Source organism: Gavia stellata, chromosome 3, assembly GCF_030936135.1.
Source record: "Gavia stellata isolate bGavSte3 chromosome 3, bGavSte3.hap2, whole genome shotgun sequence".
Taxonomy (NCBI): domain Eukaryota; kingdom Metazoa; phylum Chordata; class Aves; order Gaviiformes; family Gaviidae; genus Gavia; species Gavia stellata.
In genome coordinates, this window is record NC_082596.1 from 95,544,469 (window position 1) to 95,571,276 (window position 26,808).

A 26,808-nucleotide genomic window follows, 5' to 3' on the forward strand; every position below is an offset into this window, starting at 1 on the left:
ATGTTCACCACCCTGCCTTTATATTTATAAACTATTTCTGAAACGATTTTCTGACTCCCTTACGGAGTGCACTCCCTGACCCGTGCTTGGGGGCTGCGTGCTTACCTGCCCTTGCAAGGCATGGCGGTCTGGAACTATTCAGGAACTGCTTGGTGACCGGTGTGCTTTGCACAGAAGTAATCGACAAGATAGGCTGTTTGTTAATTGCCATCCTGGATTTGATTATGCCCGTTGAAAGAACTTCTCTTCTGGTATCAATAAATGTGTTGCTAATTCTCTTGCTCTGCTTGTTTGCAGCTCACATGTTCTTCTTCATGTGGTTTATCACAAATTAGGTAAAAGCATCATTCTCTTGTTCTAGGTGTTGCTTGTTAAAAATATTGGTACGGCATGTCTCAGACCATGTCGCTGCTTGAAGGGTCTAGAACGTCTGCATAAAAGGCTTTGTTTTGCATTCCAGTAGTGGCCTGAAGTCAGGACTTGCCTAATAGTTTCTTTTTCCACTTGTGAAAACATGACAACAGCCTTTTCTGTAGCAGCATGTTGTGATGTGTATTTTTAAAAAAAAAAAAAAAAAAAAAAAAAAAAACCAACAAAAAACTAACAGCCCTAGTTAGGAGAGTCTAAGTATTGACAGGTTTTTTCCTAATCAGGAGAAATTTGTGTATCTGTGTGTAGGATCGTTAAAGTAGCCATTTTCCCTTCACCTGATGGTGCTTGCAGTTTGTATTTCCTGACACCAGAAGTTCACTGTATTTAATAAGCAACTTCCTATTGCATTAGCAAATTTCCATCTGGTTGGAAAGGTACCTGATTCTATTACTATATTTGTCTTCACGGCTATGATGCAAAACATAATTTGCTTATAGCTTTGTAAATATGGCTAATGCAATGATATATACATCATATTACCCACAAAAAGGTTTTGCTTTGTGCAGGGTACTTCTGAATTTATGAATGAACAGACAACATGAACAGAGAGGGGAGAGAGCTGCTGCTGCTTCTATAAGCCTGGTGATGCCCCAAAACTTTACAGAGGCTTTAGAAGGAAAATTAAAGGAAAGGGTAAAAAGAGGAAATAAAATTACTGTCTGAAAATGTCAATGCTCTTTATTTGTGTGTGAGAGGGAGAGGGGCGGTACCTATATTTTACATATGAGTAGGATTTTGGAGAGGTGTCTGCCCTTTGGAAAATTGAAGGGTGCATGGGATGATAGGATGTCTCCCTGAAATCTTACTGGTAGAGCTTGGCAACACAGTCTGAAAAGTAGAAACCTGTAAGTTAGTGGCATCATAAAAAATCTGGTTTGAAGCTTTAGAAAGGGCTGGGGAGGAGCTATTAAGTGAAACGTTACTAAGAATGGGGTTTTATCACCTGAGTTTTACCAGTCTCCAAGAAGCCTCAGCAAACAAGTCATCTTTGTGAATTCTATTACTGATGGGACAATATGCACAGCGTTACTCTATGTCCGTTTTGGAGGTGTTCAGAGGAGGTGTGGATGGCTTTACGAACTTGCCTATTGTCACCTAAGAAGTCTGCAGCAGACAGGGAAATTAAGCCAGGAGTTCAGAGCTGTCTCCCTGAGACGCTTACAACAAAACCCCTTGAGGGAAGTGCCATATAGAAACATTCCTGCTCCAAAGAACATACAGACTAGATGTGAGGAGGAGGGGCTGAAATGCCTTGCCCAAAGGAAGAGGAAAGTCAGTAGCAGAGTTTGGGGTTTTATTTTTTAAAGAAACAAAAAAGAAAACGGGATACTTGCATGTACATCAGTACTTAGTCTTCTGGTGGTAAATATATGATAGCATGGGATATTGCAATATAGCCGTCTGGCAGAAGGAGGGTGGGAAGGGTGGGAGGCTTTCCTTGGGAAGGCCATCCCACTGCCTTCTGCTTCTTTCAGCTCTTCCGCAGCTGACCTCGCTGTCACTGCAGAGCTGCAGGTTACCCAATGCTGACAGCAGTGGGACCACTCTGTGGGACTCAAGCACATTGATTTCCAAATGGCATCTCCCAGTTTGACACAGCTAGGTGACGGGTATCTCTTGCCACCTTACCTACGGTTTTGAATGGCACTCAGGTAGCACCATATTACAAGGTAGTTGTATCGCTTATGCTGATATCCCACCTTTCTATTCCAAGGGGCTACATGGGTGTTTTTAAATGTGATATGATGGAAACAAAGCAGACTGTGTTAGATGAAATCATGTTGGCCCTTGCTACCAACAGATAATGCGGGGGTAGCTCATGGCTTCCCCAGTGTATGGAAAGACCACAGAAATGCTGATAAATGATTTGCTGTGTTTTACCGCCTCAAATTAGTGCATTGATGAGGCATCCTGCGAAAGCAGTGTTTGTCTTTCTGAAGATGTGCAAGCATATTTACCAGTGAGTACTAATGAAGCGTGCTTGTGAAGGAAATGAAGCCTCAAGTGTGTGTAATTATGTCCCCTTCCTTCTGTGATAGCTGCCAAGAGCTTGATAACAAGAGTCCGTCACCTGTAACAACAATAGGGATTTTGTCTGTTATCAGCCATTTGCTCTGTATATTAACAGCCCTGTAGGAACCCTCTCTGTAAAAGATGATGGATGTCAGGCTTAAATTCAGAAGTGCATCCATGTTGTTTTCAGAGATGCGTGAGTTTAAAGATACTAAATCCTATTGGGTGTGTCACGCCACACTGAGCATCTGGCATCAAGCGTGTCTAACAGTTTCATCTGAAAGCTCTAAATACGTTGCAAAGTCTGTTGTTAACTTCATTCCTAATTAGGATCTATGCAAGACTATCATACTCTGGTTGCTTAAAACTGGGACTGCGAAAGAAGCATATGATAGGGTCGGTCATCCTCTCTGGAAATTGAATGTCTGTTTTAGGTGTCAAGATAAAGAGCTTGGAGCCTAACTTGAGGCAGTAATGTTTGACAGCTTTGACTGGAGTTTCCTTGTTTCATCAGCTGTTTCACAGAATAGCCTAACTCTATACACTAGTAAAATCCTGTAAGATGTCAGGCTGCAACTGTACAACATAGTGAGAAAGAAAATAAAGAGCTACACGGGAAAGCACGTGATGCTAGATTTCAGAATTTGTCCAAATAGCTCCGTGCGTTGGCTGCATAACTGATGCTCTGAAAAGAAATCAGTCCCAAGAATGGAGTAATATTCTTTGACTCTTTGTTAGCAAGTAGATACTATATCAAGGGTATAGCCATGCAGTAAAAATCAATGATCTCTGTGAAAGACCTATGCAGATGGTCTTTCTTTCCTGATGAGGACAGTTTTTGGTTGGCTGTTTTTTTTTTTTTTTTTTTCCTGAGGAGGATGATCCTTCTTGTGCTATTGGGAGAAAGAGAGTGAGACAGTTTTGAAAATCAAACCACTTTTTAGGCCTGTTGCGGATTCAGGTTTCAACCATACGTGCCCCCTGTGTGTTCAGCATCAGTGTTTATCTAAGTGTGATTGTATTCAACTATCTTGTTAAAAATTTTATTCTTTGGTGTTTATGTTAGACTGCCACTAATTATATCTTTTGGGTTAAAACCAGTCAAACTGAGCATCTGTTATGTCTGTGAGCAGCTGGCTGGTGCATCTGGGAATAACTATCCCTGGATGTGGAGAGGGGTGGAGGATGGAATAGTTAACTGCCCAAGGAAGAGCTCAGTGCCACTGGGGAGGCTGGTCTCTGTCCAAAGCTGTACCGTGGTGGGTCTGGTAAGAAGCCTGGTGGGCACAGAGAGGACAGTATGGAGTGACTATGGTGCTGACTGCCAGAGCTACTGCATAAGCATCTGGTTTTGGAGCCAATGGCCTTGCTTTTTGGCCAGTGACCGTAGTTTCTGTATATATGTAGCCATGGGTTCGTACAGTACATCCAATGGAAGAATACTCTGCTGTATTTGGTACAAGAGATAAAGAATTTCCATTTTGCCTGGAATTGGACACCAAAAGTTACAACAAAGGCTTTATTAATGACCAGGTGGGCAGTGAACTGCCAGCACCTCAATCTAGAACTGGCGAGAACCATCAGAAACAGAGTTGGGAAGAAATGGGAATTGAGAACAAATGACAAAAAGTGAGTTACTAGCTTCCTCCTTCTTGGGCTTGTGATGGCTTAGCAGTTTGGGAACCAAAAACTCAATCATTCATCTGATAAATATTGAATTAATTATAACTTGTTTCTAGGCTATTGTCAAAAATGGATAATACTTGTTAGCTTTTTTAGAATGTTTACTTTTTTGGAGGCATTGCTAGGATTTGTGTCAGTCTGAAAGAAAGGGACCTTTTGCATAGAAAAGAAGCTCATGTCATCCCCATAAACTCTGAAGCTCAGGTGTGTCAGAATTAGCTACTGGTGTATGGTAGATCCCAACTGTTATGATACGCATTTATTGCCTGCCTCCCTCCCTCCCCTGCTTCCCCTGGCAACAGGTTGGTGAAACATGAATGAGGCAGAGCTGACTTTACATCCCTGCCCTAGCCAAGAAAATGGAGGGTCTGCAGCTGATAGAGAGTACAACTGAAAAAACATTAGCTTGAGTGCATTTATACTGCTTAGTACAGGCAACACAATCTATATAAATGCAAACTATGTTTCTACATTCTGGTATTACTCTCGGAATAAAATAAATACAGAAAATCAGGGTTTAAATATAATTTCTTATAAATTGTAAAATTTGCTGCTAGAGTCTAATGTATGCAGTAAAAATTGTTAAAAGTGTTATACTCGATCTCGCAGTAAAGAAGAGTTTGGAGCTTGTTATGCATCCTCTTCAACGTGTCAGCAGGGAAAACATACATGGCAATTAAATCTAATCCAATGTAGTTTCTTCCATTTTGTTGTCCTATTTATTAGGAGGGAGGCAAGGAAATAGTTTACTTTTGCGTAAACAAAGAGAACTTGTCCCAAGGCCTAGTGAACATGTCTGCGTTTCTGCTTGGGATATACGATTCTTGGTTTTCCTCACATCTGTCCACCCTCCTGCTGAGCGGAGTTTTGCGGGAGGCTTTAAGTACACAACCTGTGCTTGTGCAGTTGATGATGAGGCTTGGTCTTACCCGCTTTTTATATCTTGTTTGATCTCTCTAATTAGAAGTGAATTTAAAGCCCGCCATGTACCTTGACCTTTATGGGATGAATTTCACTTTGTGTACTCAAGCGCAAAGATGATGCTTATGAATGCAGGGCTACCGTTTTGGTGACTCTTGATTTCCTCTTGGACTGAACTCATATTTACATTTACCAGGATTCCTGGTAGTTCCGGGAAACTTCTGTGGAGTCTTCCTGGTAGTTACGCCTTTTGCTTGCTACTGTGCAGCCCAGGAATGAAACATGACAATTACTTTATCCCAGAGTAAAATGGGCGACAACTGTATTTCATAATTGTCCTTCCTCTAGAAACTGGAATCTTTACTCAAATGCAATCCTGAATGTTAATATGAAATGCAAAATATCAAGGGAATTCAGTCTATTTCTCGTGTTATATACGACCAAGATGCAGTGGATCTCGCTTGCTGGGTCAGCCATCAGTTTGCTCCTGACACTAACAGAAAATGCAATGAGAAATGTTGATCCATTGCTCTGCAAGGAAACGGATGGAAAATAGATAGAAACCAGGAACGGCGCTAACATAAACTCCGTTGTTCTGGCTGGTGATAATCTGGTAATCCTTGCTCAATTTCCTTTCAGTACAATTAATTATTTTTGTTTGTTTTTGTTATGAGAAAGTGTGTTGTGATAACTTCCTTTAGCAGCTCAAAATGTAACACCAAACTCCCTGCTGGCATGACTTCAAGAGCAGAGTTGTGCCAGCAGATAATTTGGCCTAGATTATTTTTAAGAAGGTTGTCAGTCTTGTTTTTCTCTATTACATGCTTACTGTGGTAATATCAAATATTTATTCTACTGATTACAGCTTCAACGCTAAACAGACTCAGTGGAGTAACCTCTTGACTTGTGCAGTGGCAGAGACAGCCCCCCTCATAGAGCTGTTGGAGAATGATTCCTCTTGTGAAAGTTTTTATTTAAACCATGTTACTAGAAATCTCAAAACTGTGGGGTTTTCATGCAAGCATTGTCCTTTTTGCCCTTGCTGAAATACTTGCTGAAATTCCCTCATCACAAACCTGGGACTGAAATCAATGGCTCTTCTCTTTTATTTTTTTTTTCCCCTTTTTTTGACATAATTACGTTCACTCACCTGTATGCATGTGCACATAAGAGTTTGTGTGTGCACGCACATGCAGTCAAATACTCCTCTTAGCTTCAGAAGGGTGAAAGAGGAAACATTAACATCCCATTAGCTGCCGGGTTCGCGCGCGGGGTCTATAAAGAAATCTGGCTTTGGGTTCCAGAACATGTTGAGAGAAAACCGTAATAAAATGTAGGTGCTTCTTACATCACTCACTAGCTCGCTGATGTATTTGTGTCCCTGTTCTCTCCCCCCTGCCTACAACCTCTTACATCTCCTTGGAACACAGACTCCCCTCCCCTATAGGAAGTCTCATTCATTCATGTTTGGAAGGAATTTCTTAATTCTCTTTCAGCAAGATTACCACCATCCGTGCCGCTTTTCCTTCTCTCTGCCTTTACCAGAGAGAGAGAGAGGAGCAGGGCTTGCCCAGATGGTTGAGGACCAAAAAGAAGGAACATTTTCTCATGCTTTTAAAAAGACCACTTTCTTTCCTGCCTAATATTTAGCTCCTTCAAATGCAAATGGAGAGGTTTCACTCCAAGGTTAGCATAACAATTATGGGAAAGCTTTAAATCTGAAGCATTTGTTTACACGATGAAAGGAGTCCACAGTCCAAAAGCTCTGAGGCCAGGGCTTTTCAGTAGCTATTTTCTAACTAAGTAGTGAACTGCAAGTCAATTTTAGACCACAAAGAAAACCAATTTATATCAGTGTGTAAGCTAATTTTGGAGGGAGTTCTACATTATAAATGATGGTGTGTTTTTTTTTTTTTTTTTTTAAAGTGACTGTTACTGAAATAAACTCCTGGTTTCCCCTTCCCCCAACCCTTTGCATCTTGCTCTTTAATGAGCCCCCAGATGTCTTGGATGCTAATGACCGTTCCCAGTGCCCTCAGAAGAAGGGATATGCAGGACCTGAGGAACCGGTTTCATTAATACCCAGGTGGGTGGTTGTCCAAAAACTTCTACTGATGCTCAGGAGTGAAGTCCAGATGGGCAGAACTCCTGTCAAATATGTCTTTTCCTATCTTGGTTTCTGTTTAACTTGCTTCCCTGGTTGCTCACTCTCTGAGTGCAAGCTCTTCTTAGTGAACTTTTCATCAGTAAAATGCTCTGGAGTGACAACTCTTGGGATACAGTTGTTCCATGGAAGCTGTAAGACACTTCTGTTGTGAGCAGATTTCATAGTTCTCCGTTGCTATGCTTTTAGTATGCCACAACCCTGAAATTAATATTAGTACAGTATAATACTACTTGACAACTAGATGTTTCCATTTCTTTTGTTGGTTAGAACCTTCCCCCAAAAACCTCTTTTGTCACTGTTCAGATTGGCTTTCAGTAGCATCAAAGTACCTGTAAACCCCTCAGGCATTTTGCTGAATTTCTCCTTTATAAGGTTGGTATAGCAGCAGCGTGACACTGTTGCTTCTCATCCCAGACAAGATTGCAGTCGGATTATGCGCATCAGAGGTAACTTTGGCCAGTGATAGTAAGGGAGAGGAGTATATTCTTGCCTAGGTGCCGAGGCAACGTCACCAGCTAAAACCAAACAAGACCTCATTTATTTGAGATGCATTGCCTGCTACAAACACTCTTGGGGTTCATCCGTGTGAATGGGGAAGAGGCTTCCATTGGTCCCAGGTATTTGTGGGCTTTAGCCGTTGCACTCTGGGAGAAGTTTTCTTTGTGGAAAGCCTCAGAAAAAGTTTTCAGAACGCGGTGGTTTCCTGAGCGAGGTGGCTGCTTTCTCTCACAAGAAACTTTGTACAAACGCCGCAAAATCCAGCAGTGCTGTTCTTAGTGCCATAAGCTATATATTGAGAAGCAAATGCTTGTTGGATTATTCTCCCTAAGCTTTCAAGAGGATAGAAAACAGAGAACCCTAGAAGGCATAGCTGGAGGGGCCCTCAATAGGCTATTCAGTCCACCTCCCTGTCCTCTGGCAGGATCACCTGTAGCAATGCCTTTCCTGACAAACGCTTGTCTAACCTGTTGCCTGAATCCACGAAGTATTTTACAACTGTAGAATCTGGCTCCTAAACTATCACCTGACTTGTCTGCTCCTGTGGAAACAGACCATATAAAATAAGCGGTTCCCTTGATTGTTAACTAGAATTCATGCAGCCGTATGCACCTTGTATTTGTTGAGTTCATGACTTGCTTTGAAAACGTCGTTTGGAACTGCAGCAAATACAGATGTAACAAGACTGATCAGTAGGAACAAAGTGAAAGAAACAAGCGCAAAGCAGCAAACAGGCTTGAGTGAAGCTCAGTGGAACCTCCCACTGAGAAACACCTGCAAAGTATGGAATTAGTACTAGGGTGTGAGAACCCTTGTTTTTTGTGAGGCCATTTCTGTGTGATTCAGTCTAATCTACTTAGTCTAATGAATCTGTTGATTCACTAAGTGGGTATGTCGTTTAGCAGGGGAGTGTGTATTTGGCTTCCGATACCACTTACTGGTTGATTGAAAAACTGTGATGTATTTTAGTATTGGTGATGGCTGAAACTTGGTATTAGAGTAACTCTTCCTGGATTAACAACCACCAGATTGTTGTCCAGAAAATTGTCTAATATTATTTCTCAGGTAGCTGTAAGTGGTACCGTCGGCTGTTCATCCTTTGGAGTTGGTTTAACTTGTGGGTGAAGGGACATACTTTCTCTTCCGATTCCCATTATCATAAGATTGTATTAGTATGTGTCAAGGAATGCCTTGGCTCCGCAGCAGTAAAGATCCCGCTCCGTAGGTAAAGCACTGTAATCCAGCTATATCTGTTTAGCTGTTTTCACAACAGAACTGGTGCGTAATATCCAAGCGTATCTAGCATTTGATTGTTCATAGCAAGGCATGTGTGATGTAGTATTGCATGTGACACTTAGATCTGTTTTCTTTTTTTAATGAGTGAATTGTTTTGGTTGATCCTGTAGAGCAAAGAATGGGGCCAGCAGCTGAGCTGGCCCCAAAGTTTATAGCACTGATAGGCATTCTTTGTTTCTTGCACCTAAAGCCCCTGAAGTTTGTTCAGCACACTGTGTGAGCTGGCCATATGCAAGTGAGCTAGAATTTGGAAATAATAAATTTTCATTTGGTGTTGGGTTGATGGTTGGACTTGATGATCTTGCAGGTCTTTTCCAACCTTAGTGATTCTGTGATTAATGCAGTGCCATGCTGAAGCTTTTTTAAAGGATTTTCTTTGAAGTGATTTAAGTCCAATGGAAAAAAAAATAGGTAAACTTTTTTAAAAAAATGCAACCTTACGATGTTATGAGACTCAAAATTATTTTATATCATCATTGTATAACACACTGCATATAACTTGCACTCTCAAGGAATGATTGGATTAACCAAACAATCTCTCATGTGGCTAACAACAGCCAATGATATACATTACACTGCCTCATTTGTAGAAGAGTCATTGTCTTTTCCCTTGCTTTTCATCCCTTGATGCATTTATTTGACATCTGAGCTCCAAACACAGATGAGTTAACGCATAACTCCACTATGGAAATACTCACTACTTTGGGACCTGATTGCAGTGCTTGGGGTACATTTATGATGTAAATGGCAAAGGCAGTTCCGCAAGTAGTGTACTAAGGTCTTAAACTCTCTTAAGACTGCTTATCCCTCTTGTTGCTGTAGGTAGGATCCTCTTTCCTTTTACTGTGTTCAGTGGTTCTTTCCTGGATCTTCTCCAAGGTTTGCAGATCATAATGACCCTATAGGAGTCACGGTAACTCGTCATTGTAGCAATTCCTACTGTGAAGAGTTAGTCCATATGCTAGCCTGTTGTAGATCTGGAGGTTGTATAAAGTTTTTTGTAAGCCAAAAACCCCCACCCTCAAAGCCGGGGTTGCTAGCCCACTGAGCGTATTTTAAAGAAATGCTTACAAAAGCAAAGCTAGTCTTCGTGTCATTGTAATGCTCAAAGCTTGGTCTTTTAGACTTTTCTTTGTAGCAATGGGTAGGTTCTACAGCTATTTTTTAACCTCTTAACCTTTTAACCTTCTGAGTTGGAAAGTAAGACTGCTATGAAAGCTTTAGCTATGACAGTGGCTATAAAGTAAGCCCATTTGTACCGCTTTAATACAGGTTCTGTATGTTAATTCTCTAGTAATGTAATCAAGAAAGTGCTGGCATTCACAACCAGCAAGTACCTAGTACTCACTTCACCCCCTGACCATAATGAATGTAAAATGCTGGTAGTAATAGATTGAAATGAAAAACTCCTTCATCTTGGCATGCAAGAGATTTGCAATCACATTTTATTCTCGGAGTGCTGCTTGATTGGGGATTAATGCGTGGGTAGATTGACCTCTCTTGTAGGAGCGGTTGTTTTTGCACTAACTGTGTGAAAAACAAGTTTCAAATAGATGGCCTGTTGCACTTTTCTTGCAATTCATAGTATCACCTCTTTGGTTTCTCAATAGTAATACCTGCTCTGAACTCTTCAGGGTTCTTCCTTCTTTTCATGGCTTGCAGGGAGGAGGCTGAATTTTATTATCAACAGAAAGATCAGCTTTCTTTTGTTCCCTTTACTGTCATCAAATATGACATCCCCTGATTGACTTGGTTAATTTTAAAATTGATAATTTGTGCTTTTCAGATCAAAACAAAGCTGTTGCTGTGTTTTCCAACTAAGCTATTTCTACCTGAGAAATAACTTGCACTGTATGCATTGTATGCAAAAAAAATGGCAAACCCACTTCTGTTCAGATTAGATTTATATCCATTTTGACACAAAAGGTAATTACCTTTTTAGTTTCTGGTATTGGTTTTATATCGAGAATATTGCTTGGGCTATATTTTCCAAGATTATCTAAACAATAGTAATGTGAGCTTGTATACAGTACTGTTTGCCTGAGAGAAGAATATGAGCCAAATTCTTATCTCATCCTGGTTTGTTAAATAAAATTTAAAAAAGGGTGAACGTGCTTAGCCTGCTTTTGTCTTCATGTTCACTACTAAGTAACCAAACAAAAAAAAGAAGCAACAAGCTCAGGCCTATGTTTTGGCTGCATTTGGAAATTCCACAGCAGACTTTTGAATTTGCACTTCTACAATCTTAGGCAAAGTATAAATATGTTCCAGGAGATAGCAATCCCAGCTGCTTTTTCGCCAGTTGAGGATTACAAATGAACCAGAAAATGTATTGTCCTTTCTTGTCGCCTTACATCTTCCTGTCAGCTTTGTGGATACTAAGTAGGTGATGCTAACTGTTATACTATCTATGCCATGTCTTATGTCCTTCTTTTCATTTGTCTTGTTTTTTTGAGTTACTAATTTTGGAAAATTGCGTAGGTAAAGAGGTGAGCTTGTTATACTTTGAAACCCAGGTGATGTATATTTAAGGTTATAAGTGGTGATTCTGGTTTTAGAGCTACTTTGTGCAGTGCAAAATGTTTTTAATGTCTTTAAGAATCTGGGTCATAAACTGCAAACTGGGAGAGGGAAGAGGAGCTTTCAGTGTCCTACTTGTCTTGCAATAGGTGGGTTTTATCAAACTGATCGTTAAGATGTTTACATAGTGTAGGAAAATGTTTCCCAAAAAACTGCTGTTGCAGACAAATCCTATCTGGAGTAATGAAAAACTGAGGTTTGATTTGTGATGGTAGAAATGACAAACATAGTCAGCTATTTCTTTTATATCTTTTGTTTTGTCAAAATAGTGGGAAATGGCTCTGTACTCCCTAATGGATGGATGAGAATGATAGAGACCTCTTTTGCACACTGTAGTGTTTGGATCGCATTTCCTCCCACACCAGCAAATGCTGTTGTGATATCAAGTTAGCCAGTGCCTATCTTGGTAGCAGGCAAGTGCTGTTTAGGAGTGTTTAGCTCTGGTCTCTATTGAAGGCTCCCCAAAACTCCGTTTGTTCTGCCTGTGGTTGTGAAGTGTTAGGTCACATACAGTAATGTTTGACCTCTCTTGGTCTTTAATGTATTTCTGTAGTTATCTGGGATTCCTTTAATTACAGGCACTTAATATTTATTATAATTCAAGACATCTACTGTGAAGATGCCTTGAACCAATGGCCTTCAAGTCCTGTCTGTAGCAGCTCTGCTGTAGTCATTAAAACCCACGTGTGCCACATCTCCTGGCGCAGAGGGATCAGAAGGTTGCTGGATCTGAGCCCCTGAGAGGCATAACAGGTTTGTCTTAGTAGGGATAGTGCAAAAAAACCCCTGTGTCTGGAGCACTGTGGTTGTACCAGTCCTTCTGCCTGCTCTACTGCTCCGTGCCAGAGGCTGTTCCCAGACTGCAAGTGGAGGAATGATAGTGCTTGCTTTTTGAGACTTGTGTGGAGAGCAGCTAGATGTAAAATGAGGTCTCTGAATCCTATGCCAAGAAGAGCTAGGGTCTCATCTGAAAGCCGGTTCCTATAAATTTGCCTGTTTCCTATTACAGGAAGTACTGCGAGTAAATTGTCGATTTATGATGTCTGACCTACTGCTGTCAGTATTAAACCGGGTAGTCGGTTTTGTTCAGTAGCCTTGAAGGCTTTAAGAGATGTCTATTGCAATTTTGGTAGGTAAACATCAGTGCTGTTCTATGGTAAAGTTTTGTTTCTTCATGTATTTCCAAACTAATGTATTTTTGGAGAGCCATGAATAGTGACTACACATATAACCCCTCTACATCCTGCCAGTTAAAGCTGCAGAAAATATTAATCCCTCATCAGCTCCCACCTTTTAACATGCACAGAAAGGTAGCCCGATTCCCCCAAATCCTACTGATCTTAAAATGAACAAAAGCTTAATTTACTCAACTAGCAAAATGTATTCCATGAGTAGCAGAAAAAGTGAATTCCAATTAGGGAAGATTTGGGTGACAAATTCTGTTAAGTGTGTTTGAAGGATATGGGAAATGTTAGCACACGGAACACCAGCATGACTGATGTTAGTGTGTTTAAAAAAAAATTAAAAATAATAATACAAAGTGTGAAATGCATCAAAGGGGAAATATCTACCACTGAAGAGGATTTCTCTCCACCTACAGTAACCTTTTATTGCTGATCTGGCCAAATCTACGGTAATGTGAAACTTGCCATATTTGAGACATTTGAGATGCCCACTAACAAAATCAAGAAATGAGATAACAAGCATTAATGTTGGTGCAGCAAATACACCTCCTTGCTTCAAATCTTGATGTAGATAATAACTAGAAAGCAACCAAAACACATAAGCCTCCCAAAGGGAGGCTTAAAATTGTAAATCTATAGTGTGAGCGCTACTGCACGGGGTCCCTTGTTGGGCCCTTGTGTATGAGGTGGGTGACTACTGTCATCTGTAACTCCGTTTACTTAGTCAGAGTTGCATTGCTGTCATTCAAAATATGTCTTATTTTGGCCAGTTTTGTGATGAAAAGTTGCTTCTCATTCTGGATGGTGTGTGAAGGAAAAGCCCTGTGTAGTGAAGAACAAATATTTGCTTCTCCCTGTGCAGTGTCGATCTCTTATAACTAAGATCCAAGAAGGAAGGAGATAATCTACTGCGATGTACCTTTGTACAGATTTAACTCCTTGACTTATACATAGTCAACTTGATAATGTCTCTGTGGAGATCCAGGACAGTACACTCGAGAGATGAGAGGCTATGCAGACTAGCTTGCTGTATTTGCCTAAAGTGAGGCAATATGAGTATTCATCCTCCAAGTCCATTAATAAATGATCTTCCATCAAAGTTGCTGAATGTTTATGTTCCAGAGGAGTCAACATAGCTAGTTCATGAGTCAGTTGTGATAGCGGAATAAAACGTTTATGGGCTCCTAAATATTTTTGATAACTCATGAAAATGGACAATGACATAATCTTCTTTAAGGACTTCTGCACACAAAATACAGGTGGTAGCATCAGGGAATTGGATACTGTAACTGGTAGATTGTCCCTGTGTTGAGCTGTGTTCTGAGAGTATTCCCACTTTTAATCTTGAAGTCTAAGGTTATCGGTGAGATTTGTTTTGTCTCCAAAAAATAAGTTCTGGGTGAATGAATCCTCGTGGCAGGTTTTTAATATTCTGTAACAACACGCCACCATCTATTATGACTTACGGAAGTTAGTAGGGTATGTTGCTGGTGCTAAATTGACATCTGCTCTGAATGATTGTATAATAAATAGATCAGGGAAGAGTAAGTGAAGTAGAGCTAACTTAAGAGGTTAACTTTTGCATACCAAGCAAGCTATCCAGGATCACTTTCCTCGCGTCAGTTCTTCGTTTCTTCAGATCGTACATTCAAACATCTATTTGTCAAACACTGGGCTGTATTGCTAATCCTCTTCTCTGCTCTAATATTCAGTCATTTCTCTTAAGCATGATTGTTGCTACTTGTATTTATTTTTTTTATCTTTTCAATGTCTTGCAGACTGATTTCCCCTTTGCAGCATCCTATATTCTGAGGAATTTCAGTATCGTCTCTTATTTTATGTCTGGAGGTGAAAGGTAAGAGATTGAGGGACTCAGGGGGACTGAGTTGTCACCAGAGGAGGAATTCGTCTTCAAGGCTAAGATTTCAAACAGGAGAATGGGAAGAAATTTTTCTTGGCGTGCTGAGTGTAATTTAGCAATATACTGAGCATTACCTGCTCTAGTGGGAGAATTGAATTTCAGTATCTTGGAGTACGATGATTTTGTTTTTATATTCTAACCTTTTGTGAAGATTCCTAAATATGTATGTGTTAAAAAAAAAAAAAAAAACAACCAAAAAACCAAACAAACAAAAACAACAAACAAAAAGAAAACCAACCCCAAAACACCAAAGCCTATCATGCTTTTTGTTGAAGTTCCGCATATTTGAGCTGTACTAAATAGAAGGAAAGAAAGGAGAGCAATCCCAGCATTTGAGCAATGTGGATTCCCACGGTGGTATTCAAAGCAGCGTAAGGATCTTCCCCGGTTCTCATTTGGTACTGTTGTTGTTTTTTAAAGGTGAATCTGGCAGGTTGTCTGCATTCCAAGTGAAAGACAGCCCCTGGAGACAAGTGGCTTGTTTTGAGAATGGAACGCCATGAAAGAGCTAGTTCCTTTCATAGCACTGCAACTTGCCTACAGCTTCTGTAAAGAGGAACTTCTGTATTTAAAAAAAAAAAAATTACAAAATGCTGCTACAACAGAGTGGGAAGTTTGTTCCCTGGTTCCATCCTGGGGAGATGTTTTGATGTCTATCTCCTTGCCTCTGCCCTCTTCTTTTCCCCCACTGTTTGTGAAAGCAACCTTTTACTTTCCGCTTGCATAGCAACTTCTCTGATTCTTGGCCTTTCTCACTGAATTGGGACTTTGGTTTCATCCTGTCAGCAGGTAAATGGCCTTAAACCCTTCATGGTTTTGTCAGGGTAAAGTGGAGCTGAAAAGCATTACATATGTTCCAAGTTGAGAGGCAGCTCTTTCGCCATGTTCAAGTGGGTCTTTCCCTCCCCCTCTTCTTCTATTAAAGGGCTCAGCCACAATGAAGCTTTAATCAGCTTCATTGATTTAAAGCTAATTTGCACTTGGCTTCAAGGCTAAGGTCTGTAGCACAAGCTGAAGACCTTTAAATCAGAAGTCGGAATGAAAAGCCTTAGGTATATCATATTGTCTGCTGTGCAAAAGAATAGTAGCTTCTGAAGACTGCAAATTAACTGTAAGAGAAAAGCACAAAGCAGTGTTTTCTTCTGCGTTAATGTAACCTCGGCTTGCTGAGTTACACAAGCTTTGCTATCAACATTTCTGCTTCATCATGTAAATTAAGAGTCGGCTGAATATGTTTTAGCTCTGTGATGTTTTCAGCACTCTAATTCTGGTTGGTTTCAGTTGGATTTAACCTAATTGCCAAACTGATTCCCATCAGTAATAACTTTTAACATTTATTTTTCCCAAAGGGAAAAAATTGTCTTGTCTGTATTCTGCAATTAAGAAGGTGATGAAATATTCAGTGTATGCCTCCACTCTGACTTAAATTCTTTTGTTAACTTTATCAGATAAACTATAAAATATTAACCAGCCTACTGTCTGAGCATGTGTGAGCTGTATACTGTTATATCAGGCATTTTAAGGTACTTGTAATTTTTAACATTGACTACATCATGGGAGAGACTGCATTATCCTCCATTTTCGGAATCAATGCTTTTGATGGGGCTTGGTGTACCAGAATATGTGTTTCCGATTTCTTTACAGCATGATCAGAACACACAGGAAAGCGTCATTACTACAAGCCTTTATTAACATTTAAAGAGGTGGAGCAGAAATAATGTCTTTCCTTAATTTGTCCTTTCACAGTATTTTCTGATCATGCCAGGCTATAGTTTACAGTGTTTCTTGCTGGAATTTTGTAGCCAGTTGCAAGGCTCGGACAGTCTTAAGTTATTTGTGGATGTTGCATACGCCTAGTATATGTTGATAGGTGCAAACTCGGCAACTAGATTAAAGCATGGCTATGTAGATTCTTGTTTGGGAGTGATGTCTGAAAATACCTTATTCTTTGCATCTACGTGTCAACTTTTTGCAAGCCTGACATATACGCAAAAATGTAAGGGGGTTTGTGGCTGCTTGCAGTTGCTGTGTTTTGTTACATCTGTTAAGAAAGAGAAGACCATTTTCTGAAAGGTTCTGGCCTCTTGTGTGTGCGTGGTTTTGAAACAATTCATGAGCTCACTGCAGTGATGGAAGAATTTCAATGCATTCATTAAAAAAGTGACTCTGCTCTCTTGTCAGGTCTGTGAAGTGAGTGCAAGCCTGAGCCATGACAGGAGAGTCAAAGCAGTATTTAACTTGTTAGCTTCTCCACAGAAATGAATTCAGATGTTTACTTGCTCTTACCTTTTTTTTATGTTCTAAAAAAACCCCCAAACTTACAAGTTTTGCAGTCAGAATCTGTGTGTTGATATTGAAAGTACAGAAAATAAGCAGCAATTAAAAGCTGGTGGGCACAGATAGAGTAAGAAGAGGAAAAAACGGAACGTGTGGAACGCTGCAGGAGTGTTTCACACTGCCTGCTTAGGTATCTGCAGCAGGGAGGCGTAGCATTCCTCACCTACCCTACACATTCACATGTGGCTGATGGAGCCATATGCGGGCTTCTCAGGATTTTTCTTACCTGACTTGTGAAGCTCTGTATGCCAACTCATGTGACTATAAGAGGTCTTTCTCTGTCCCATCCTTTTCTCCGTTCTCCTGCACCCGACGAAGTGACACGAAAAGGGCTGCAGCCAGGAAGAGTCTGCTTTTGGTCAAGGCTCCGTGCACGTACAGGGTGCTGTTAGGAGGCTTGTGGTCCCTAGTACAGGCTCACTGGAACCCCCGTACCAGACATAACTGCTCTGTGAGCCCCACAGCTGCATCCAGCCCCCCGATTCTGGAGCGCAGCATTGTGCGGCCAGCCTAGGAGCTGTCGGAGGTAAAGCCGCGAGGTGTGTGATGGAGACGATAAGAGTCTCGTACGTAAGGAGTGAAACTAGATAGGTCTGTGTCTAGAATATACGATGCTGTGTGTGTTTAAAAAGCTTTTCATTGCCAGAAATTCGAGACCATTGCATGGGGAATAATAGGGGTCTGAGTGACAAGCATTTCTTTCCAGGCAAGTGGTAATAGACACTCCATCCCAGATTACATTTGTTTAAAATATGGATACCTGTTAGATTTGGCGAGGTATTCTGAGACTGTCTTCCCCTTCAAGTAGAGGACAGTCCATATGCCCTTGTGTTTGACAGTTTGGTGCATATGTGTTTTGAACTGTCAAAACAACTTATATTGACATTTTCATAACAGAAAGTTCTAGCTTTAGTTATAGAAACATAATCTCAGTAGAGATTGAAAAAGGGTTAAAATGGTCAAAACCAAAAGCAACTGTTGATTATTAGTCAGGATTTTTCTTCATGATTCTGACTTTCTTGATTTTGACTTTTATCTTTACAGATGTCAGGAGCATTTATTAATTCTCAGATTTTCCTCGCACAGGTTCTTTTTCGTGACTCGCTTGCTAGGGGTATAATAAAGGTCAAAGCAGTTAGAATTATGCTGAAAATGTATAGGGAGTTTATTCTTTTTTCAGAGCAAATTGCAAAGTTATGCAAGACAACAGAAAATAATAATAGGGGATAAACTAAATTGAGATAAGACTGCCTCAGCAGAGTAGAGCAGACCACCAAAGTCAAAAACCTTGAATGCGCTTTGCATAAGTATCCCAAGTGTTCTTATCTGAAGTCCTGGTGCAAATACTCTGGTTACAATACTTTCTTGGTTTCATTTTTGTTTTTTTTCTTCTCAAGTTATCTTTTCGTGGGACTAGCTGCTGTTTGGTAGGATGCTATAAGTTTATTTTTTTAAAAATAAAATGCTACAGAGCCAGTTGTTCCATTTGCAAGATAAATAATATGATATGGACTTATTAAACTCTGTATTGATTACTACAAGGCAAAAACCATCTTAATGCAAAGGCATTGGAACAACAGTTTAAAAATGTGAATTCATTCAGGATTCTCTAGCATGGTCCAGAGCCAATACATTACCAGAAAACTCTTTTTGGTCTTGAACTTAGAGATAAAGGACCAAATGCTGCAAACAAATGCATGTTTAATTAGCCTCAATGCCTCCTCTAGGACGTCCTCTGGGAGCAGAGTAACGCACATGTGATGAGTGGCTGGCCTTCAACTTAACATGTGCTAGACTTCTGTGCAAATCTGCTGTAAAATTACATTTGGTACAAAATTAGTGATTTGTCTCCTTCATAAAATACCCAAAACACTTCTTGAAAAATCTAACACACTTCCTGGTATCATTAAAAAAAAAAAAAAAAATGAGGATGAGGAGGAATAAGTAGCCCCAAGAGATTTGGTTTTAGTTCGCTGATTAGTAGCCTGGGGTGCTGTCGATTTGGTTTGTGATGTTCAAGAAAATGTGTATGTCCCTTCATGTGTGTGAATTTTGCCCCAGCTGTAATGACATCACAACATAAAAGTTGAGGGAGAGAGGTAGTCTGACTGACTTCTAAATTTGATGTTAAAGCTCTTCTTCAAGAAGGTGATGTCAACTTTTGGTTATGTTTGGCTGCCACTGCCTATGAACTTGTAGGGAAGGCTACAGCAAATGCCTTGCTCTGTGGAAGAAGGAAGCTAACGTTATTTGGAAAGGTCTCTTACAACTTGGGGATGTCTGTAACTTGTTATGGCTTTTGATTGTGATGAACAGTGCTCACATTTAGGACCAGGAGTATTTATAAACCTGTGTCATTTAGCAGCTGTGGCATACTTTTCCAGTAGGGTGAAGGAGCTGCAACCAACAAAGGACAAATTTTAGGACACTCTTATCCTCTTTTCACTACATTCTTGGAGTAAATAATTATTTCCTTTATTTTAACATGCAGCAAATGCAAATGAGAAAATCAGGTGCTTTAAGGCTGTTCTCAATGCTTAACCTTAGCCTAGAGAAGCTTGTTTTCTTCTGTAGTCAATGAACAAACTTACAGATTGCGTCAGGACACCTGAGTTAATCATAGGATCATAGACTATCTCAAGTTGGAAGGGACCCATAAGGATCGAGTCCCAACTCCCTGCTCCTCACAGGACTACCTAAAACTAAATCATATGACTAAGAGTCCAGGTGCTTCTTGAATTCTGACAGGCTTGGTGCCATGACCACTTCCCTGGGGAGCCTGTTCCGGTGATGGACCACCCTCTCTGTAAGGAACCTTCTCCTAATGTCCAATCTGAACTTCCCTGACACAGCTTCATTCCATTTTCTCGTGTCCTGTTGCTGGTGCCCAGAGAGAAATGCTACGCTTCTGCTTTAGCATTTGTCTCTAGAGCCTGAAGGTCTGCAACTCTCCCTCCTCCACTCACGGTAGCTGGACTGCAAGGAAAATACCATCCCAGGGCTGGTGGGTAGTGTTTGTGAGTATCTCAGTGTAGCCTTGCAGGCTGTGGAAGACCTGTAAATGAAAGCACTGCAAGGCTGAAGCCCTTACTACAATGCTGCGTGCAAGACCAGAGCTACGTGAAGATTAGGACACTGTACTTGGTTATATAAAATATTGAAACAGATGCTGGTCTAGACTTACCTTCTTTTCAGCATTGTTCGAGTTCGTGACCGAAGTACAAAGTAATTATTGAACGTCACTGTCATTGCTCCTTTAGGACCAATTCAAAGATCAAATCATGTGTGCATGGCAGTTTCTGGAGAAATATCTTGTGGTGGCTTTCTGGATTAGTAAAAATGATTGTTTCTTGTTGCTGGTGTGAAATGAGTGGGTGAGCTACCACACTGCTAATGCATTATTACTCTTACCGTTTAGCCAGATCACGATGACTGAAGTGACGTGTATCTTCATTGAAGATAAAATAAGTCCTCTCATCATTAAGGACTTGAAACAAAGCCACTGAAATTAATGAGAGAAATTCCCATTTGCTACAGTGTGTGTTGGCAAAGGCGCGGAATCCTTAGCTCTGCTTTGCAAGCTCCCCCCTCTAACATAGGAATTTGCCTATTAACGAACTGTTTTTGAATAAGTCATCCATTTTGCAAGGAGTGGATGGTTTTGGCACTGATGTAGGACATAGAGTAGAAGACCTGTGCAACAGCATGGCATTCCTTGGCTCTGAGTGCAACAGAACTTGTTCTGTATTAGTCACACATAGGCAGCCTAGTGTACTTCATGCTTATAGATTCACCTTGCTGATAATTGCAGCATGCTGCTAATGAATGAACCTCCTGAAAACTAGTCCACCTATGCTGTATCTGCATAGTTATATTCTTTGGTGTCAATTAAGTTCAAAGGGCACAGAAAGGCAGGTTGAATTTCCTTGAATGTTTACGGTCTTTAATATGTGCAAAAGGATGATAATCTAAGAAGTTCAGCTATTTTGTAAGATTTACCTTCTTCACTAAATATTGCCTTGCTTTCTTGTTTTTTACTTTGTATGAGAGAATTATATGGGGCTAGGAGGGAGAGAGGGAAAAGAACATGAGACTTTCAATTTTATTAATCTCCCTTTTACCAGACCGTTCCGATTTATGCAGTGTGCAGAATGCTGTTGATCACAGTGATCCTTTTCATTGGAAATACCATGTTAATGCTTTCATGCTATTTGCTGCAATCACGCTCTGACAAGTTTTCTTTGGTTTCATAATTTGCTATTTCATTTGGGGAAAAAAACCCTCTGCCCATGTTTTAAAGAAGCAGGGACCAAACTTTCTGGGGAATTCTCAAAGCTTAAGTAACTTGAAGAGGAGATTCAGACTTGAGGCATTCCAGCCACTGCTGCCCAGTCCCACCCCCAAACCACAGCCTCTTGCCCAGTCAGTTGTGCTGATGCAACTATTTGTAGGGCCGTGCACTGTTAATCTGTTCAGTGAGCTGGTTTAAGTAGTCCTCTGAAAGTGAGTGTTTATTTTTAACCCTGATCTGACTTGCAGCACGTGTCTACAAATCATTTGTCAGCACAATGGGTGGCCGATAACCACTACTTCAGGGAGCCCGAGACTTCCAGAGCGTGGAGCACAGAGCAGTTGGGTGTCTAAATACTTTCAAAAGATCTGCACCTTGATGTCTGTCTGCCTGTTCTGAAGGAGTGAGAATAGGTACAAAGGTTCTTGGTTACCACAGCCAAGGTCCACTGAAAAAAAGATCTGGAGGAAATAAGAACCAGGAGAATATTAGTGCTATTTTCTCCTTCAAGGGTCTTGATGAGTGAGGCTTGAATAATGATTTACAATGTAGTGTTAAAGAAATGCTATTTCACTTGCATCCCAAATAAGGAAAACAAGAGAAATTAAGTTATTTGCACCCTACTAGAAGGCAGTCTGTAGGGTGTCCCTCATGGTTTTCTGATGTACCTCTGTAGCAAATATTCCAGTAGCCTCTGTTGCCTCACCATGAATGGTGAGTGCCATTTTAGATGTCCAAGGGTATCTAAGCCATCCGCATGGGGCTGTGAAATACGACCCTGGATGTATGGGATAGGCATTCTATCTGGGAGAGGTAGGTAAAAGCTGTGTAAGATACTGTACAAGACGTAAAAATAGCACTTTATATGATGCCTAAAATAGCAGTAGACACCTATACTTAGGCAGTTGAGGGACGCCCTGTGTAACTTGCGCTTAGAATACGAGAGACCTCTAAATCCCATTAGGCGATCAAAAAACAAAGTGATTTCTGTCAGGGTCGTACTTTGTTCATACTGTTGATTTGCGTCAGAAGAGGGCTCAGAAAATGCTCAGATGAGCCATAGCTCCTTGGCCTGCATACCAGGAAGCCAAACAAGCAGGTGGTTCCCATTTTGTGAAGCTCATAGCGGAGTAGAAAGGCCAGGAGAGAAGGGAGTGGGAAAGATATGAAGGTGGCCAAACAGTGAGTGAAGAATTAAACCGGGGCAGAACATGAGTCTCTGCATTTTGGCTCTGCTGCTCCACCTATAAGATTGGAAGTTCCTAACCTTTCATACTGAACACTAAAAAAATCATGCTGTCTGGTGTGCCGGTGATGTGTCTGGATCTGAAGCTGCACAGATGTCTGTGGCATGATGTGTACTACACGTGGTGTGCCCTGAATGTGTCAGACTTCTTGGGCATGTGAAGCACATGAACAGTTGGTCCACTCGTGAGGTTTGTTGTACAGGTACTGTGCAGTTGAAAGGTGAATGCATAGCAGTAGTCTGTGGGAGTGATCTGGTCAGCCAGGGGTGCGATGTGTCTAGGGATAACTGGGCGGTTTAGTAACCTTAGTAAAATGAGCGTAATTCTATTGACCTTCTCTGTAAAGCATTTGCTCTTTTAGTCCTAAAATGCTGAAAGACTTTCAGGCCTCATTTTTCCCTCTCTGTAAAATGGGGACATATTTCTCAGTCTTATTGCAATGGAGAAACGCTTCATTAGCCAGTGTTTATGGAGAGGGTTGCATCCTCAGAGCAAAGGAGTCAAGTATTCATGATACTGCAACATTGTGAAATACAGTCTGTCATGAAGTTCTACGGACCAAACTCAATTCTAGGGCAATTGTCTTGATTCCTGCCAAATCACTGCAAGTTATGAGTTATTACAGAGATGGTCTGTAGATTATCAACCCCATTAAGTGAATCTTCTTTTCATAGTATGCATTACATTTGTCAGGAAGAGGCACAAAACATTTTAAAGCTATAAAAATAGCAACTGCTCTTCTGAGATAAAGATATGCCTGCATGTGAAAGCATATATGCATGCTGAGTAAACGCACAAACGCTATAAAGGCAGTATGTACGCCTTCTAACACTTGTGTTTTACCGGATTCTGTATGAATGCTTGCAGAACCTGGATATAATGAGACCAGTGTTTTTTCTGACCAAACTCTGTTACCTGATTATCAGGTTGGCTACTAAGCAGCTTTGATAACTCCCACTGCGAGTCACCACGAGATTGTTCCATGCTGCTTCCAATTCTTTCAGTGTTTTGTTCTTGCATAGTATGTCATGGCTTAAATAACAGGAATTTCTTTGAAGTCTGTGTGCCTTATACTGAGAAGATGGGAAAGAGGTTATTTGTGCATAGTTATTACTGTTACTACTAACTAGTGAGATTAATGTCTCCTGCTGTGGCTGCTGTCTTGCTCAGGCCTTGGAAAAGGGGAACGGGAGGAAAGCATGGTATTTGATGAGGAGCGTTAGTTTCTGTACTTCGATGGGGGCTGATCTGGCTGATTATTGGGAGCTGCACTGCTGATTACGTGCTCGCGCGTTCTTTTTCTCAGCAGACACCACTGAATCATGTGCAATTTGTAAATTAGAGGTGATAAATAGAAACCCTTTGCATGCAGTGCTCTCAGAATTTGGGGAAATGAATTCAAATTTAGTGGAACGGTGATTTCATCCCTTAAACCCTGACATCATATTTCTGTTCCCTTTATTTGTTCTGTGGTTTATGTTTTTACCCCGTGGTTAATTTTCCCAACTGGTAGATTGCAAATTTGCTGATGATAGGACAGGACCTTCATACAGTGCTACAAAAGTACTTACTTTTGTATCAGATGCAACTACTAAGATATGACTTCAAATATGATATAGATGACTTTCCTATCTAAATATATAATGAATGAATAAATAACTGATCCTACTTATTTTATGGGCTCTCTACACGGTTATGGCCCAAAGAAGGATGCAGACAGCTCAAAAAAGGCAACTTTCCTATGAGAGAGCATTTGGCTATTCTTAGTTGAGGAATTCCTGCTGGTTTTGGTATGTCAGCATCTGTTTTGATAACAGTCATCTTGTGCAGCAGAAGCATTGCTGTTTTGTAGGAACCTGAGGCATGCCAGACCCATAACTGTAGCTTAATGGATATTGCAAACTGCTGGAAACCTGAAGGGTTCAAATTCAGTCTGAGGAAAATGTTCTAATGATGGCAAATTGCTCACCCTTAATTTGCTTCAAGCATGTCAGCTGTAAAACTGGGAAGAAAAGACCACCACTCTGAAAAAGAGTTTCTGTATCTGAGGGTGAGAGTTATCTGGCTTAAACATTTTATATAGAACTACTTACTGCTTGGGGATTTTTGGTTCATGTTTTAAGCTTTTTAGAAGCGTTTCCCAGGTGCAGCAGGAAAATGGCAAAATGTGGCTTTTGAAATAGTGAAAATAGTAAAAGAATGAATAAAAACAAAGGCTAGCTCACGCTGGAAAAACTGGTGAAACAAAATTTGCCTTGGCTTTGGAGTGGAGAGGATAAAAAGGAACGGACAAACTCATGCTGTGACATGTGTTCATGTGCTGCTTTCTGCGCCCGTACCCTGTGTGGCTCACATGGAAGTTTAAGGAGACTGGTGTGGCTCCATCAGCACTCTTAACACTGGGAGATTGGTTACTGCCAAGCAGAATGCCTCAAACTCATTGCAGGGCTATGGCATTAGAACAGCATTAAAAGCTGAGCTGCTGTTGCATGCATTTTATTGGATCAAAGCCCTTAGATTGAAACATAGGGGCTCCATATGCCACCTAAGGAATTTCTAAACCCATATGTAAACCCACCTGGATTTCTGGCATGGAGAAATCTCTAGCAGAGGGCTCTTTTTGCTCATGCCTTTGAAAAAACTGTAGAATTGCTTGCTGGTGGAGCCTGTAAGACCTGGGAATTAATTGAGGTCATCTGTATCTTCTGCACTTGTGCTAGACATCAGGTTGTCAGCCTTGTTTTGGACCTGTACTTGCAAAGGGGGCGAACCAGGGTAATCCATATTTTTGCCCTGTTCATTTCAACTGCAGATTTTACCAGTAATTCAAAAAGGCTGAATTGAGTTTTAGTACAAATGTTTGATAACTAGTTCAGTAAAATGCCTCAAACGCTTCAAAATAAATGTTCAATTTTTTGGGTAGAATGGACGAAACAAAACCCAAAAGGGCTGTAGTATAAGTCAACCCACTTTAAGACTCTATGAAGTGCTTTAAAACATCCTACTAGTTGTTTTGATAATATCTTTGACACCTGATATTCCTAAAAGCAACTCATTAGATGAATTCGTTTTGTTTTACCGAACGTGTTTGAGATACTGGGACTGACTTAGCCAGCTGGTAGACTGAGGTCACCCACTGTTGAGTGCTATGGGCTGAAAATGACTGGAGAGATTATGCTGTTACCATCATATTACATAGTAAATCTCTCTATTAAATATACCGTATATTGTTGTGCCAGCAGCACAAGTTTAACAAAGCCCTTAAGTGTCTCTTAGAATATTGCCAATATCACAGAATCACTAAGGTTGGAAAAGACCTGTAAAATCATCAAGTCCAACCACCAACCCAACCCCACCATGCCCACTAAACCATGTCCCACAATGCCTCGTCCATGCGTTCCTTGAACACCTCCAGGGATGGTGACTCCACCACCTCCCTGGGCAGCCTGTTCCAATGCTTCACCACTCACTCAGGAAAGACATTTTTCCTAATATCCAGCCTGAACCTCCCCTGGTGCGACTTGAAGCTGTTTCCTCTTGTCCTATCACTTGTCACTTGGGAGAAGAGACCAACACCCACCTCTCTGCAACCCCCTTTCAGGTAATTGTATGGTAAAAGACTAGGATTGGTTTCTCTGGTTTGGTACATACAGTGGACTTAAAATATTCAGTCTTTAGCCTGCTGTACAGTAACTTAATAACACACTGTTTTGAAGAGGGAGAGATGCTGTGAATCTTGCGGTACTGCTAATGGATTTGAAGAGGATTCTAATGCATTGTACTAGGAAGTGAATTGAGCTCTCCTGTGTAAAGGGGGATTAGAAAATATAATTATGAGAAAGCAACAGTCACAGGCTTGAAGTTTCATTGATGTGTGGCTGCTACAAACAACGTTTTGTTGATGAGAAAGATGACTTTGATGGGTGTGTGCTGCAATAGTAATCTTCTCTATGAAGTAACATGGAATGAATTATAGAACTAACCATTTTGTGAACTAAGAAGGGAAAATTAAATATAAAGTCTTATATTGACAAAAACTGATGCAGCTTTTAATTTGAAATAACAGTTGTCCACAGAAAGCTAAGCTTTCACTTCAAGAATTGCGTGAAGGCTTTGGGAGAGAAAAATACGGCATGATATAACTGTCAAGCCAAATGAAAACTAGGTCCCCCCGCTACACGCACAAAGGCAACCGAGAAATTAAATAATTCATGGTCTCCAGCTGAGTGTGGGAGAAG